This window comes from Trichosurus vulpecula, chromosome 5 (genome assembly GCF_011100635.1).
Source record: "Trichosurus vulpecula isolate mTriVul1 chromosome 5, mTriVul1.pri, whole genome shotgun sequence".
NCBI lineage: Eukaryota > Metazoa > Chordata > Mammalia > Diprotodontia > Phalangeridae > Trichosurus > Trichosurus vulpecula.
The window spans coordinates 197585294-197602877 of NC_050577.1; the positions used below are offsets into that span (position 1 = coordinate 197585294).

At 39.3% G+C, this 17584-nt stretch overlaps 1 protein-coding gene and 1 long non-coding RNA gene across 3 annotated transcripts in view; one reads left to right on the forward strand and one right to left on the reverse strand.

Annotated features, from left to right (window-relative positions):
- The window catches only part of BORCS5 (BLOC-1 related complex subunit 5), a 135625-nt gene that overhangs the window by 96109 nt on the left and 21932 nt on the right, over positions 1 to 17584 (reverse strand). The window lies entirely within an intron of this gene.
- Positions 12356 to 14433, forward strand: LOC118849489. Its single transcript, XR_005010432.1, has 3 exons — positions 12356 to 12555; positions 13327 to 13453; positions 14211 to 14433. It is a non-coding gene; the product is annotated as an uncharacterized LOC118849489 (long non-coding RNA).

Here is a 17584-nt window from a genome sequence, read left to right on the forward strand (position 1 = left end):
AGGAAGCCACAAAAGAATGTCACTTAAAATAAGAACTCAGAGGGAGACAGGAGAGGGAAGATTTTGAATCCATCACTTAACTGAAAGGGGAAAGCAGAGGATCAGGGGGAGAAATAGAAATTTAGTGTACCCCTGGACTTACTTTCCCAACCTCCAATCACTCAAGGCTAACTCTACATACCCCCAGAAGATAAGTGGCAGTTGGGCTCTGTGGACCCAACTGCCAATTCATTTGGGGGCTGTTACTTACAAAGGAAACACACCAGAAAAAAAAATGGCTACTGCGTAACTGCAGTCTAAAACAACAGAGGAAAAAAATCCAGTAAATGAGTCCTGGGTGAAGAATCTCTCCAGTGGGTCCCCACAAACTGTGAGGGGTCTACTGTTTATTCTTGACAAGTTCAGACATGTATTATATGTTCCGGATACTATCCCAACTGCCACTTGAACTAAGAAGTCGAGTCCCCAGAAACTGGCTATGAGGTCTCTAGGGGTAACTCTCGGAAGTTGGACGGCATATTTCTAGTACTTCCTAGTACTACAAATCATAAACTAAAAACACCAGTGTGTTCCTCCCCATGATTGTCATTAATACCAACCAGTCAGCCAGATTTAATTAGTTTTTAGAAATGGGTGTTTACTATGGAGGTATAGTTGGTACAAAATATTTCCCCCAAAAGAATATGACACTCTCTCACTGGTACATATAGAATCCAGGGTGAAGTGAGTTCAGACTTAGGGAGGATATAAGCAATGGGGTAATTCACAGCTCCTAGAAGTTCTTTTTCTGGAATCCTGAAGATGTTCCCTTAAGTGTAGTATAGCATTTCTCCTGAGCTTTGTAGATCCTTGAATCTGCTTTTCCTCATTTGTGCAGTCTATCCTTGGCTCCTGATGCAGACACTTCCACCAGCCACCAATGTTCTGGGAACACTGCTAAGACACCAAAGGAAAAGTTCAAATCCTCTGGACTTCTTGAAGCTCATATGGTATCTGCTGGCAGACAGGAGCCAAGGTAGAAGGAGACCAAGGCTAAAGTCAAGTCGCTCTCTTCTCCACCAAGTGGCTCCTTCTTAAAGGTTTGGCTGGAACATTCTCTACTGGCTGGCAGCTTGCTGAAATGTCCTGGGTTCTAAGTTAAGACTCCAGAGGACATGACCAAGTCCTTTATCTGATCTAAACAGACCACCTGGGACACCTAAGGAGCTATTCAGGCCTTATTCACACTTGGTGAATAGTCAAGATATGTTCTTACCTGATAAATGTATCTGGGCATAGCATTTAATCACTTTACTCAAGCAACCACCATCCTTACAGAAAAATACATAAAAAGAAAAACAATTTAACAGTTTAAGTAAATTCAAAGAACTTAAGTAAAGCAAGCAAATAACAAGTGAGGAGGGGCAGCTAGGTGGCACAGTGAGTAGAGTACCAGCCCTGGAGTCAGAAGAACCTGAGTTCAAATCCAGCCTCAGACACCTGACACATGTACCAGCTATGTGACCTTGAGCAAGTCACTTAACCCCAACTGCCCTGCCCCCCCCAAAAAGTGAGGAAAGCTTGTATGAACATATGAGTATAAAAATATTGCAAGCAAGACTAATCAAAAGGACAAAGTACAGACAAAAGAAGGTGACAAAAATCATTACAAAAGAAATAAACGGAGGAAAGCAAAAGCCAAAAAATCATAACCTTAAATGTGAAAGGATTAAACAAGCCAACCAAATGAGGGTAGTAGAACTGATTAAAAGAAAAAAAAATTAACCCAACAAATTGCTGCATATAACAACATCTAAAAAAGTACAGACTCATGAGAATGCAAGAGAATGGAATAAAATTTACTATTCATCAGGTGATTTCAAAACAGCAAGAGTCACAATCACATTGTCAGACACAGCAAAAACAAAAACTTACAAAGGCAAGAGATATAAAAAGTGAAACTACATAATGTTTTAAAAAGTACCACAGACAGGCAAAAAAGAACTGGAAGCAAAGTAGATGCCATCTGTTCCCTGAGTCCAAATAGAACAAGTTCAATTCCCCTCCATGTGACAGACCTGAAAATATTTGAAGTTATTGCATCCCAGAAAAGGCTTCTCTTCTTTAAGCTAAAAGTCCCCAGTTCTTCCAACCAACGCACATAGGGCATGACCTTAAGGTCTTTTCTAACTGTCCTCCCTGAATTATCTCCAGTTTAACAACGGCCTTTCTAAATGCAACACCAAGAACTCAACTCAACACTGTAATGTAATGTCATCAGAGTAGAGCACAGCAAGACCCTCATTTCCCTAACCCTGGATAATATGCTCTTTTTCACATGGTTTAAGATCAAATTAATTTTTTTAGATGTCATATCTCAACTGTTGACTCATACTGGGCTTGTGATCCATTAAAATCCTTAGCATTTTAAAAGATTGGATGCTATCTAGTCACAACTCTACAATATTGTGCTTGTGAGGTTAATTTTTTTAACTCAAGTTGAAATTTTTATTTAAGCTTATTTACATTTATTCTTATTAAATTTCACTTTATTCTATTTGACCCAATCTTATAACTTTCAAAATTCCTTTTCTGTTACTAAACATGTAAACTATCTCTCATAACTTCATGTCATCTGGAAATCTGATGAATATGACATCTAGACCCTTATGGATAAAAATGTCAGCCAAGCACATGGCCAACCCACATATCCCTGGGGCACTCCACTACTTAATTCCAAGCTGATATTCATCCATTGATGATTTTTCTTTGGGTCTGGTCATTCAACCAGTTAAAAAATCCATATAACTGTAGAACATAATGCTCATATCTCTACATCCTGTCCATGAGAATAACGTAAGAGACTTTTATCAAATGCTTTGCTAAAATCTAGGCAAACTATGTATCACTCACCCCTGAGTTACCAATCTAGCAAGTCTATCAAAAAAAGATATAACAGTAGGGGAGTCAGCCTAACCTAATTTTTCATGAATCCATGAGGACTCTTCGTGATTATCATTTCCTTTAGCATATGATGTGGCTAGATCAACTTATAGGGAGGGAAAGAAGAAACATTAAGGGGATGATTTCAAAGAATTTTGAAATGAAGAAAAAGGAAGAAAAGGGAATTCATGTTAAATGGTCTCCATTTTCTCAGTAAATTAAGAGGTAAAATCCTCAGCTGAGAGAGCTAGAGGACAGAGAAGTATGGAAGGTCTGAAGAAGGGAATGCTTGGAATAGCTAGGAATTAATTAAGGAAGAATAAAAGGACTGCCTCGTGGTGGTGAAGGCCCAAGCAAAGTTAGATGACATGAATTTATAACGGACCTAAGTCAGCATCGGTGACTTAATCATTTTGATTTTTTTGTTGTGGCCTTGCCTAAGATAAGATGATTTCTATACCTCTTTTTTTTTTCAAAAAATTCACTGGAAACATGGTAGATGATCCTGATCTGACCCTTATTTAATTAAAAAAAAAAAGATTCATCTTAGTAGTATCTCTTTATTCCTACTATGCTCTTTTGAATTCCTGTGGCAGTTTTTTGAATAAAGTTCATGTTATCATCCTGGTCAAAGTATCATAATAATTTCTAAAAGGAGGTTTCTGCAGTAAGACTGTATCTCATTTTAAAATTTCACTATCTCCTTATTAATATATTCTAAGATTATGTCAGGAATTGAAGTCAAGTTCACTGGTTCAGAGTTTGCAAATTACATTTTCTTCCCTTTTTTGGATAATTTTAGGAGAATATCTGTCCTCCTGTTTCTGCTCTGTGGTAACTATGCCCTTCTATTTTTGATCTTTTAAAGATCACTAACAGTGGCTCAGCAACACATCTGCCAGCTATTTCAGGACTCTAGAATATAGTTCATCAAGAGAAGATAAGTGCTCTATTACATAAGTCCTCAATTTTCTTGGATATCAAATCCCTAATTATCCATTCTTATTCACATTCCTTTTCCCCAATATAGCTTTAAAAAACAATGCCCTTTTTGCTATTCTTAGCTTTCACCCCCAGCTTCAGCTCATTCTGACCTTATGTCACCCTGACACTATTACTAGAGCACTGGGTCATATGTTTGTATACATTCTCCATTTTCTGTATGTATCAGTTGTCACTGACTTCCTTGTACTCACACATGGATAGTGGAAAACTGATTTTTTTCCTCACTAGACTTGTTTCTCTTTGTGTTTTCAGAATTTCATTCTTAAAAGATTTCCCCATCTCTTCCAGTTTAATTTGAAGAGAAGACTTGTTAGTCCATGGGCTCCTATCTGTTCTTTTTCTGATTCCTTTGAAATTTGCCCTCCCAAAATCAAGGTTATATGTTCAGCTGTTCCATACTTTTCTCCCCATCTCTATCACAAATTCTAAAATGGAATAGTTAATTTCTCCCAAGCTTTCCACCGTTTCTACACCAGAAGCAAGATTATTTATTGGTGAGAAGAGGGAAAATAGTTCCACTTATTATTGATTCTTCCACATTTTAAGGATAAAATGACCATCAATAGAAGCCAGAAGATTATTAGCTGTTCTGCTTTTGGAAGAAAAAGAGTACCAGAAGATGCCTGAATAAGTCCCCCCATGACTACCATATACTGCCTTCTTTTAACATGCACTCAGGCACTACCACCTACATAAGGCCTTTCCTGTTCCCCTATCTGCTAGTACCTTTGCTCCAAACCACCTAGTGCAGGGGTGGGGAACCTGTGGCCTCAAGGCCTCATGTAGCCCTCAAGTGTGGCCCTTTGACTAAATCCAAAATTCACAGAATGAATCCTCTTAATAAAGGGATTTGTTCTGTAAAACTCAGACTCAATCAAAAGCCACACCCAATGACCTAGAAGGCCACACATGGCCTTGAGGCTGCAGGTTCCCCACCCCTAACCTAGTATTTAATGACTTTGTATGTATCTGTATTACATTTATACTATATATATTTTTCTATACACTTGGTGTCAACTCTATTAACATGTAAGCTCCTCACAAGTTGAGATTGTTCCCTTCTTTGTACCTGTATCCCCTGTGCCCACCGCAATGCTTTGCCTTTAGTAATGCTTAATAATGCTCAGTAATGCTTAATAAATACTCACTGATTGATTCTTAGCTAACAATGCTACTCTGCTCTGCCCCTCCCCCTCTTACCTTTTATCTATCCCATTCTTTCTGTATAAGGTATACCTTTTCCAGAATCATATCCTAGTCACAACTCTCACCCCATCTAATTCCAGTGACATTAATTTATAAGAACAGATTGGCCTCTGGGTCCTGAGACTTGGTTTTATAGGTAAATGTTATAATGTAAAATTAAATTTAAGCTCCTTAACTGATTTTAACTTTAACCCTTCAACTGATTCCCATTTAAGAAGGACAGGATTTTAAAAACATGTTTTATTGATAGTATTTTTTCTTTTACATTGATGTAACTTCCCAATGACTCCAAACCGCATCCTCTACAGAACTCTCCTTTGTAAGAAGTATAGTTAAACAAAACAAATGAGTACATTGCAGTATCTAACAATGTCTGCCATTAATATGTACCATGCCTAACACGTCCACAGCAGTCTGCCACCTCTTTGAGGCAGGAAGCATTCTTTAACAAACAGTCCTCTCAAGTCATGATTAGTCACTAAATTGAGAAGAGTTCTGAATGTTGTCCTTTACAGTACTGTGGTCACTACATTCTTCCTTCACGAGCAGTTTTACACACAAGTTCTGGGATCTGTGAGCAGTTTGTGAAATGCTATTCTCTACCTCCTTTTCCCTTTCTCATGACTCCAGCTTTAAGACTGTCTTTTTACTTTTTTCTTTGCTCTTTCCTGTTCCCATCCCCATCTTCCTTTCTCTCCACTCACATGTTCCAACATGTTGTCTGCCTTAAAAATATCATTTGCAGGGGGCAGCTAGGTGGTACAGTGAGTAGAGCACCAGCCCTGGAGTCAGGAGGACCTGAGTTCAAATCCAGCCTCAGACACTTGACACACTTACTAGTTGTGTGACCTTGGGCAAGTCACTTAACCCCAATTGCACTCCTTCCCTTCTCCAAAAAAAAATATCATCTGCAGAGCTGGAAGTGCTAAAAGATGTCAGGATAAGGCCCCAAACTGGATAATAAAGACATCCTTCACCTCTACTTTCTTCACCCTCCAGTCATTTGTCTTCCCAAATGTCTCAGTGGGTCACTGTGACACTCTATCTCAATCAGAACATTTATTCTGAACATATATTATCAGAGCACCACTTTTTCTAAAATTTTCAGTCTTCAGAACAAAGATGTTGCAAACATGACTGTTTATCTAGTTGTTAGAATTAGCCAGATCACACTAGGTAATTTCAACACTTCCCAAATGTACCTGATATAAGCTAGAGCTTCAGCTACAACATATATTCCTCAACTTGCCCAATAAATTCTCAGTTCTGAAGAGAATACTATAAGTTACCGTAAAAGTGGGGAAAAGGTAGAAAGGAAAGGCACTGGAAAACAAGCACACTACCTGGGAATAAAAAGACAAAAATATAAATAATCCCTACCATCAAGCTCATATTCTATTGCAGAAATGACACATATGCTTATAATAAATGGAAAATTTATTTAAATACAAGGTAATTTCAGGGGTGGGGGAATCAAGATAGGCCTTAATATTAAAGATGGTGCCTGAGCTAAATTTTAAAGGAAGACAGGGATTTGAGGCAGCTAGGTGGCGCAGGAGCACTGGCCCTGGAGTCAGGAGGCCCTGAGTTCAAACTCTGCCTCAGACACTTGACACTTACTAGCTGTGTGACTCTGGGCAAGTCACTTCATTTCAACTGCCTCACAAAAAAACAAAACACCAGGACAAACAAAAAAAACAACATCTACACATAAAAATTGATAAAAAAAAATGCATACAAAGTAAATGCAAGATAATTTCAGGGGAGATGAGGCATTCGCTGCAAGGAAAAGTCTCATGGAAGAGGTAACATCCAAGCTGTACAATGAAGGAAGTTAAGGATTCTAAGAGGGGAAGATGAAAAGGGAATGTATTCCAGGGATCTGGATAGCATATGCAAAGGCAGAGTGACAGAAGATGGAATGACATGTGTGAGTGACAACAAGACAACTCTGGCCAGACTTCAGAGTACATAGTGGGAAGTCATGTGTAGTCAATCAGGAAAAGGAGGCTGGGGCCAAGTTATGAAGGAATTTCTTCCCATGTCAAACAGAGGAGTTTGAATCTGATCGTTAGGGCAATAGGAAGCCTCCGTGTTTTCCAGGGAGTAAGAGTAGGAGGCGGGGAGCACAATCAGACCTGTGCTTTAGGAATATGACTTTGGTGCAGAGAAGAGAGAGACTTGAGACAAAACCCAACTGGGAGGCAACTACAACAGTCCAGGAGAGAGGTGCTGAGGTCATAGCTATACCAGTAGAGAAGGAGATGGATGGGAGATGTGTTCTAGATGTAGAATCTACAAATTTTGGCAACTGAACAGATATGGGGAATGAGGGAGAGTGAGGAGTCAGTGATAATGCTGAGACTGTGAACTTGAGCGACTGGAAGGATAGGTAACAGTGACAAAAAGAGGTAAATTAAGAAGAGATATGGGCCAAAGGAGAAAGATGAGTTTTGTTTTGGACATGTTCAGCTGGAGATGCCTAGGGGCCCATCTAGTTCAAAATGTCCAAGAGGCATTTGGTGTGTAATGCAGGACTGGATCTCAAAAGAAAGAGTAGGGCCAGATATTCTAAATCTGGAAGTCATCTGCACAGGAAAGGTCATCGAGCCCACGGGTGCTGATGAAATCATCAAGAAAGACAGTAGAGACAAAAGAGAGCCCAGGATAGACTTGTGGAGCTCACAGCAAAGGGGACTGAAAAGGAACAAGGAGACAGGTAAGAGGTGAACCTTCTGAATTCTGATTCTCTCTAACTACCATATGATCTCAGTAGTTTGTCCTTCCACCCTTTCAATGCAACAGTAAAACAAGCTGCTAAATCGGACATTGTTTCCTGAGACTGAATCCAAGTTTATGCAGCCCCCCACTGGGACAATCATAAACAGCCCTACAAGGCAGGACTGGTGTAATGTTGTAAACATCTCTGTTCTTCATCACTTTTTGTCCTAAGATTAAACCTTCTTCTAACAAATGTGGCTTTTGTATTTTGACTAAATCTATTTATAGAGAGCAACTTTTGTTCACATTCCTTCCTCTGCCCACTTTTCTCCCCTTGATTTTCTGCCCTTTGCCTTTCACCACCACGCCAACACTCAGCCTGGTCCCCAGAGACATTGTACTGTTTATATGGGTGAAAAATGTAAGTTTCTTCTTGCCAACTATGACATCAACTCATTCTTATTTAGTGATATCCAGCAGGATCTCGCTCCCAGAAATGTTTGCTCAGTTTTGAAGCAACAACGTTACAGGCTGCATTTTGTTTTTCTATCCCTTCTTTCCTGACATGTTAGTTTTTCTTTTGAAATATGTAAAGCTAAGCAAGACCTCATTTCTGTGTCTCCAGGCACCATAAAATGTTACAGAGAAATCTTTCTGCTTATTTCTACAACAAGAACAAAATGATTAGTAACGATGAAGAGACAGTGTGGCAAGAGGCCAATTTTAAAATTTCTAACCTCTCAGAAAGATTGTTCTGGGTTCGAAAAAAAGAAAAAGCAACAAAGTGGAAAAAAATTTAAACCTAAAGGTTTTTTTTTCTGGATGAAGAACTTCTTTTTGTTTAGTTTTAATTTTTTAAAATGAAGAAAAATATGTTTTTCTCTCCCTCTCTAAAAAAACCCTTGTGACAAATATGCACAGTTAAGCAAAACAAATTCCCACATTGGCCATGTCCAAAAAAATATAGCTCATTCTATCAAGAGGTGGGTAGTATTGTTAAAAGAAACCTTGGCCTAGGCCTCGCCCAGGTCAACAAAGCAAACTCTGGAAAAGAAAGGTAAAAATAATATTTTATCAGTACACCAAAGCAGTAAGCAGTTGGGTGAGGCTAGCCCCTATTTCAAACTACTAGCTTTTATAGGTGGGAGTAAACAATTTTCATATAAAGGCAAAACTATCTTGATTATTACAAGTTCTAATGAGGAGCTGGGATCTGTGTGGCCTACGTGTCTCAGTGTGCATGTGCAAGGGTATTTCCAGACCACCAATTCCTGCACGCTGGCTGTGCACTTACCCAAAGTTTAAGCAAGATTTTAAACATGAGGACACTCAGATAGACTCTGCATAAGTGGCTGACTCTCACAGCACGCTTCATGGGTCCTCTGGAACTGTGGTTGATAGAATGACTATATAAATTGTTCTGGATCTGTTCACTCCACTCTACATCCATACATACACTCTTCACAATATCTCTGAAACACTTATCATTTCTTGGGACACAATGGTATTCCATTACATTCATATACCATAATTGGTTCACCTATTCTCCAATCACTGCCCCTGCCCTCCCCCATCCCCCAATTTCCAGTTCTTTGTCACTACAAAAAGAGCCGCTATAAATATTTTGTACATGTGGATTCTTTTCATTCTTCTCTGATCTTTTGGCTATGGACGTGGTAGTGATCTTGCTGGATCAAAGAGTATGCAGAGCATAAACCTTTTGGAATACAGCTCTAAACTGGCTGCCAGAATGGCTGCCCCAAGTCAGAGCTCCACCAACGTAGGTTAACGTGCCAGTCTTCTCACACTCTTCTAACATCAGTCACTTTCTTTTTCTTTTTTGTCAACTTTGCCAGGCTGATGAGTGTCAGGTGGAACCTTGGAGCTGCTTTGATTTGTATAGTTATCAGCAATTTGGAGCATTTTTATATGGCTATTGATAACCCAATTATAAACAGACAAAGGATATGAACAAACAGTTTGCAAAGGGAGAATCATATCAGGTACAACTCTTGATTTGCAAGACTCTTCAGAAACTCCTCAATTTAATTCCTCTGTCAACTAAAGGAGACAATGTGAGGTGACACAATTCCCTAGGTTTCTCAGGGGAAGTATATTAGCTATATGCCTGATTTAATTGTTAGAAACCTAAAGTCACATGCTGTGTACAGATATATATGTACAAACATGGAAGAAAGGAAGGAGGGATGGAGACAGAGATAAAAAGACAGACACAATTAGTACAAGATAGTGAATAAAGCTACCTTTGAAGCCAGAAAGACCTGGATTCAAGTGTGACTTCTAGTGGTGGTGTACCCCTGGATAAGTCACCTCACTTCTCAGCACTCTAGGAGCAACTCTCTAAGGCTATAAACTGCAGAGAAGGTGCCAAACTGCATTGATCAAAGGAGCTTCCTCACTCAGAAGTTCTATATCCCAAGGAAATCAGACATCTCGTCCCTCTATCCATACATGTATATGTATATATGCATAACTGTGTATGTATATATGTACATATATGTTCAATCAAAACATATGCACACATATATCAGTAAGTCAAAACGTAGCCAATCAATAAGTATTTATTGAGCACCTATTATGTGCCAGGCACTGTGCTAAGCATGGGTAGGTAGTCTAGGCTGCCAGGGTAGCTATGGAACCTCCAGAATCACCCTAAGGGCAGAGATCCAGATCAGGAACCCAGAGATGATTCTAGCCCAGAAACAGGCTAAGAAGTTCATACGAGGCTCAAAGGAGCCTGATACAGCTCTATTCTAGGGGTTCCAAATGGCTCAGGAATGGATAGGACTGAAGAAAAACTATGAGAAGGACTGAGAACTGACCTATCTGGATTTCCAAAGACCATGGCTGGCCTGAAACTAACAATAATCTTCAGGAGCAAACAAAGGCAAAAAACCAGTCCTCTAACTCTTAGGGAAGGCTCAAGAATTCTGGGTATTACATGTCCCAAGCTCATGCTGGCCTTACTTTGCCCATAATGAACAATGGCTTCCCTGAATAGGCACAAAAAGTGCTACCAATATAATTAAATATATTGCACTTTTTCTTCTCTAATGCCTATAAGACTTAAGGGGACTCAGTAGGGGAGTGAAACAGAGAACAAGAGAGAATTGTTTGCTTAATACATTTCATAGATTCTTCTCATCTCAAGAAATACATTTATAGTGATAAGGTTTTAAGAAGTCCTTAGACAGAAAGAATAAGAAGGGAGAAAAAAAAGAAACACAAAGAGTATGGCTTATGAAAAGCTGTTTCCAAACACCATGGAAGTATTTTGTGATATTTGGACCATGATTCATCACTAGTTTAACATACCAACACAAGAAGAAAGCAAAAAGGTACTTATAATTATCTCCCTACTTCAGGTAGAAGCAGTTCTGAATAGAACCATCACAGGCTTGTACCAATGGGAATTTGAAAACTACAAAATTAGTAATGAATAAGGAAAGGGAAAACTCCTGAAAGTTGTAATTACAGTAAATTACTCAGGTGACTTCATCCCACCTACATGCCTGTAATTTCCCAGAGTACATGACAAGTGCTCCTCTGGTTAGGTGTTCAGGAATAGGCTGCAGCTGTGTAGCACAGTCTCTGTTTTCTTAAGAGTCCTTTTTTTTTTTAAACTACACTACCACATGAAGAAGAATGAATTTTTTTCATACATGCCAAATATTCACGTTAAAGAGGTTTCTTCTCATTTAAAGAGATTGTTAGTTCAGCAAAGATGACCTGATTTTTTATCACTAACAGTTAAATACCACTGGCATTGAGTTCTGATTGCCTTTCCCCTTTATTTCCATTCTGCCTACACAAAGTCCTATTCCAGGACCAGGATGTGGCAGGGGCTCTTGATGCCCTAGAAAGCTGTCAGTGGAACCTAATCTCTAACAGAGTGCACCATGCTCAAAAGGTTTTGAGTGCAATCCCAAAGACACTTTGTGTCTGCTTTCCAAGGACCAGCCTATAAAAAGGCTTACCACCAAAAGGCTGATGAGTAGGTAATGCATTCTTCGGCTATGGCACTGCAAGAAACAAAGAAAAATGCAAAATTGCCTTTTGGCTTCTGCAATCAAAGAGAAAAGAAGAGCAGAAGAGAGCAGAAAGTGCTAAGGACTATGTAGCTCACAATAAAAACCATTAAAAGGTATTCAAAAACTTCGAGATTCTGATCTAATATTAGAAAATGCAACAGGGGCAGCTAGGTGGCACAGTGAGTACAGCATCGGTCCTTGAGTCAGGAGGACCTGAGTTCAAATCCAACCTCAGACACTTGACACACTTACAGACCTAGGGCAAGTCACTTAACCCCAATTGCCCTGCCTTCCCCCTTCCAAAAAAAAAAGAAGAAGAAGAAAGAAAATGCCCCAAATAAGACAAAAAGAAGTTGCAATGAAATGAAAGGATGGCTCACAAGTTCTCCATGGGGAGGCAAATAAAGTAAGTGGGATTCATTTTATCATACAGCCAGAGGCAACCGATTTGAATCACGATTTCAGAGGACATTGGGCCATCTCACCTCAAGACTAACATAAGAAGAAAAACCATAGTGAAGACAATTCACATGAGTTCACCTACATCTGCTATGTAAGATAAGAAAACGGACATTCTAGAAGAGCTTTTGATACAGCCCTCTAAATTAACTTAACATATCCTTTGGAACTCAGTGACTTAAGTACAAAGGTAAGCTACACTGGCCAAGAAAACTGGGGGAAATAGGACTTAGAGTAATACTCCAAAGAGGCTATGGCCTTGCAGAATACACAGATGTTCCATAGCTTAATCGTAAATAGTTTTTTCAAGAAGAAGGTTAGAAAGCACTGGACATAGCAAAAACCACATAACATTACTAAAAATAAAATGGATTCTCTCCAAATGAAGAATAAATTACTGGTTAACAATATAGCAATAATTTACAAATCACCCGTATACATACCATCAACTAATTAGAACAGTGAAAGTCCTAATTTAAAGGAAAAACGGAAATAATTAAATACAATTAAGACAGCTCAAACATGACCTATTTAAACAACTAATGTCAAAAAATGGGAAATACTTAAGAAAATAACATTGATAATCACCACTTCTGAAAGAAGTTTAACTGATATTTATATCAATTTATATCAATCACCACACCAAGGAAACCGAGAGCCCAGAAAGTGGGTTAGCCAAATACTTCATCTCCTTACCAAGAAGTGAAATGTGGTAGCCAATGGAAACATTGGTGACACAATTTTGTTTGTAAAAATGATACAGAGAAGGATGGTGGAAGATTATGATCTCTCATCACTTCATAAAACGGAAAGAAGCAGTAAAGGGAAAAATGAATTTATAGAAAGCTTGGTGAGAGATACAACTAGCCCAGATTACCCTAAGAACATTTAAGAAATAACTGGAAGGACAATAAGGGTCCAAAAATGGAAAAGTCTATAAAGATTTGTTTTCCTCCATCAGTTACAGTGGAGCCACTACAACTGGACTCTAACATCAGAGGCCTTGATGTGCTACATGAAGAATCACAAATGGCACTAAAGGAAACCAAAATGAGAAGAGGCAGCTAGACTAGTCCAAGTACACAGAGGTCAGCATCTTTTCTGGAGGTAAAAAATAATTTTGAGACTATCCTGGGATAAATTCTCAACATTTCAGTGAAGGGTATATATTAAATCCTTAGTGAAGGGAGTGAAGGGGAGTATCCAGATCTTACTAATAATGAAAAAGTGATCTAAAAATCAGTCACCACAGAATCTCAATGTTGTCTTCTCAAAGGCCATCTAGTCCAATAAATATGTGAACAAGAATCCTCTCTAAAACATAACTGAAAAGTGACACTGGTCTCCTTGCTGTTCCTTGCACAAGACAACTTAGCTAACATCCTTAAACATTCAGCTAAAATCTCACCTTCCACCAGAGGCCCTTCCCAGTATGTCCTACGGCAAGCGCCTTCCCTCTGAGATCACTTCTCATTTACATTGTATATATTGTATATGTTCGTAGACAGTCACACGTTAGGAGGAGAGCTCCTGGAAGATAGTGACTTTTTTGTCTTTCATTTAAAAGGCATCTAAGTGGCACAGTGGAGAGTGCTGGGCCTGAAGTCAAGAAGAGCTGAGTTCAAATCGTTTCAGACACTTACTAGCTAGTGACCCTAGGCAAGTCAATTAACCTCTGTTTGCCTCAGTTTTATCAACTACATGATGTACATAATAACAGCTCCTACTTCCCAGGGCTACTGTAAGGATCAATGAGATAATATTTCTAAAGCATTAAGCACAATGTCTGGCGCAGAGTAGGCTCTTAATAAATGCTTATATCCTTCATTTCTTTTATAACCCTAGCACTAGGGGACCACCTTCAGTCCTCCTGATCTTTATCTTACCACTAGACCCTGATGGCTCCAGAGGAGAAAGTGAGGCTGGTGACTCTGTACAGCCCTCCCTTCACTTAAATCCAATTCATCTGCATGTCATGACATGACCTTCCTGGTGTCCTGGTCCTCTTCTGAGAACAAAGGACAAACAATAAATAACCGAAGCCTAGCACTAAGCACAGTGCCTAGCACACAGTAAGTACTTAATAAATGCTTGTTGACTGCCTGACTATACATTATTCTATTACATTAATACAGCACAGGTTTTCAAATGTGTAATCTTTTAAAATACTTAAAGTTTTCTTCTTTCATTCTATATACTACTTTTCCTGTTCTTCTTTTCTAATATTTCTTAATATATTTGAATCTACTTGCCAATGAAGTTTAAAAAAAAATTTATATTGGAAAGACTAGCCTACCAACCTTTTTTAGTCTAACGACATCTAGTGGTACAAATTTATAAACACAACAGCAATACGAATTTAAATAAAATAGGTTAAAAGGAAGCCATCTTGAGGAAAAAAATGACAAGAAGCATAATAGAAAGGAAAGGAATGATTGCCTACAACAACTCTAAAGGTCTTTAATGCCAATTCCACTTGACTGCTAGACATTCACTGATGAGATGATCTTTATATCTATACTATCTGCAAGGCAATAAAATAGACCAAGACAATAATCAATCAACAAACATTTATTGAGGGCCTATTATGTGCCAAGCCCTGTGCTAAGCACTGGCAATATAAACAGAGACAAAAGACAGTTCCTGCCCTCAAGGAGCTTACTATTTAACGTGGGAGACAACATGCAAGCAAATATATACATAGCAAGCTACATACAGGATAAACAGGAAATAATTAAAAAAGAGAAAGTACTGGAATTAATAGGGATTAGGGAAGGCTTCCTGTAGAAGGTAAGATTTTTGCTGGGATTTAAAGGAAGCTAGGGAAGTAAGTAGTCCGAGCAGAGGACGGAAAGAGTTTCAGGCTTGGGAGACAGTCAGAGAAAATGCCCAAAGCTGGGAGATGGAGCATCTTTTTTGTGGAACATCCATGAGGCCAGTGTCACTGGATCAAAAAGTACCTGTTTGGGAATAAAATGAAAAAAAGCTGGAAAGGTAGAAGGGGGTACAGAGCATTTTGTACATGCTCCTGGAGGCAACAGGAAGCCACTGCACTTTACTGAGTAGGGAAGATGATGATCAGATTTGCATTTTAGGACAATCACTTTGATGGCCGAATGGAAAATGGAAAATGGACTGGAATGGAGAGAGGCTTGGGGGGCAGGCAGATCCACCAGCAGTAATTTTTGCAATAATCAAGATGTGAGGTAAGGAGAGCCTGAACTAGAGTGCTGGCAATGTCAGAGGAGAGACAGGGGCATTTTAGAGAGATGTTGCAAAGGTGAAATCTATAGGCTTTGACAACAGCTTGGATGCGGGGCATGAGAAACAAGAATCCAGGATGCCTTCTAGATTTCAAGGCTGAGGGACTAGGAGGAAGGTGTTCCCCTTACAGTAATAGGGAAGGGGGGCAGGGAGGGAAGGTTTAGGGGGAAAGATAATGAGTTCTGTCTTGGACATATTGAGTTCAAGATGAACATTCAGTTGGAGATGTCTGAAAGATGCCTGAAAGGCAGCTGGAGATGTGGAACTGGAAGTCAGGAGAGAGAATGGGGCAGTAAAGGTAGCTTTGACAATCATCAGCATCAGCATAGAAAGCATCAGCATAGTAATTAAGTCCTTGGGAGTTGATTAGACCACCAAATGAAGTAGTATAAAGGGAAAAGAGAAGAGGGCCCAGGACAGAACTCTGAGGACACCTATACTTGGAGGGCATGACCTGGAGGAGGATGCAGCAAATAAGACAGTGAAGAAGAGGTCAGATAAGAAGGAGGAAAACAGAGAGAGTGGCATCCTGAAACCCTAGAGAGAAGAGAGTATCAAGGAGGAGAGAGTGATCAGCAGTGCCAAAGGCTGCAGAAACAAGGAGAATAAGCATTGAGAAAAAGTTACCGGATCTGGCAGCTAAGAGATGATTACTATCTCTTGAGAAAGCAGTTTCAGCGTAAGGATAAGGTTTCCAACCAGCCAGATTGTAAGGAAGTAAGAGGAGAATGAGAGGAGAGCAAGTATAGGCACTTACTGTAGAAGGTCTTTTGAAGGAGGTTAGCTGCAAAGGGCAGAGGAGATATAGGATGATAGTTAGCAGACATGTCAGGATCAAGAGAAGGTTTTTCCGGATAGAGGAGACATGGGCATGTTTGTAGGCAGTAGGAAATGAGCGAGTAGAAAGGAAGAAACTGAAAATAAATGAAAGGGTAGGGATTACAGAGGAGGCAATCTTTTGGAGAAGATAGTATGAAATGGTATGACTTGAACAGGTAGAGGGGTTAACCTTGGTAAGAAGCAAGGCCAGGTGTGAAGAAAGAGAAAGTGGTAGAAGGCACCTGAGTGAAAGGAGATGGGGATGAGGGAAGAAGAGAGTCCACAGCAAACAGCCTCAATGTTTTCTGTAAAATATGAAGCAAGGTGCTCAGCTGAGAAAGTGAAGGGAGGGGGAACCATAGGAGGTTTGAGAAGAGGTGAAAAAAGTTTGGAAGAGCCACTGGGGAGAATGGGTTAGTAAGTTGGTAAGAAAGGTATAGAACTGCCAACTCCCATAATAGACATCAATGTATTAGTTTAAAGGCAGGTTTAAAAAAAACTTATTTTTTAAAAACAGCATATAACTACATCCATAACTTTGAGACTTATTCTTCAGAAATATCAAATTTTCACTAAGAGACTAGAAAGAATTCTTAATCCCTTTGAAGGCAATTTTAACATATCAACAAGACAATCTCAATCCATTGCTTTTCAAATATTGTCTGTTCAAATTATAATGTGATAACCAAAGTGCATCTAAAAAACAAGATTCGGGAACCATCTGGTCCAGTCTCTCACTTCACAGAAGAGGAAGTCCCAAAAGGTTTGCCCAAAGTCCCACAGTAATGGATTCAACATGGTATAACAATAATGTTGCTAGTCACTGCTATGGCTGTGTAAGGTCAATAACACCATGTATTGGCAATCAAGATGGGCTCTTAGCACTTATTCAACCAAGTGCCCTTGAAGAGTTTGGCCTTTGTTTCCTTGATTAAATTAGGAGTCCTTGATGACCTCCTTGCCTCAAGGGATAGAGTCTAGTTTACGAGGGTTTGAGTGACATGTTTGTGACATCAGAGGCTTTTAGACCATGTGGGTTTAAGTCACATTTTTGTGACGATTTTAGGTCATGTGGGTGAGTCGCATGTGTGACTCACCTTTGACCCTGAACAAGATATATAAACCCAGAGGTTGGC